The following is an 834-nucleotide window of genomic DNA, read 5'->3' on the forward strand; positions in this document are numbered from 1 at the left end:
ATTGAATATTGAAATTTAAAAATACCATGTTTTTTTTAAAACTGAATTTTAGGGATATCAAACATGGTGCCCAATCTACTCGTGTGTGATGTTTCGTGAAAAAATATGAGAAAACATATCCATGACGAAGAAAGTACGGTCTGACATATGATCCAACGAAACAATTTTCTCTATACATAAGATTTTTTTGTCTTTTTACTGAGAATATATTTCCTGATATTTTTTTGACGAAACTTCACACGGGAGTAAATTGGGCACCCTGGGTTGATATTCCAAAATTTTAAATTAAAAAATTGGTTTGTTTTATAATTAATACACATATGGGGGGTGGAGCACCTGAGTGCTTCAAATCCTCTCCCGTTGCCCTTACTACTACTAGACAACAAGTGATTAAGCATATATACACAATGCTCTTTATTTTTTGAACGAGTCTTTTCATTGTTCGTTCAATTGGCGATTCAACTACCGTCATTCTCGACGCGGAAGTGCAACAAGGGAAATTGAATACCTGCCTCCTCTGACCAAAGCGGTTTTCCTGCCCCTCGCCAGCGCTGTCGCCAATCCGTCTCGTCTCATATGGTCCTTTGATTATAGAAGCACGGTGGATCCTAGCCCTCGCCAGCAAGAGGGCTCTGTTTTTAAGTGCTTTTTAGTTTTGTTAGGGTTTGTGCCATGTTCGAAAAGACGAAGCGGCGGCGGCTTCTTGAAGATGGAATAACATTCTCCCGGTCTAGCCCCCGCCCCGATGATGCTTCTAGCGTCATCGGATGGTGTGTGGAGGTGTGTCTCCGTTGGATCTCGTTGGATCCGGTCGGTGTTTTCTTCGGTGGATCC

The sequence above is a fragment of the Triticum dicoccoides genome, chromosome 6A, assembly GCF_002162155.2.
Source record: "Triticum dicoccoides isolate Atlit2015 ecotype Zavitan chromosome 6A, WEW_v2.0, whole genome shotgun sequence".
NCBI lineage: Eukaryota > Viridiplantae > Streptophyta > Magnoliopsida > Poales > Poaceae > Triticum > Triticum dicoccoides.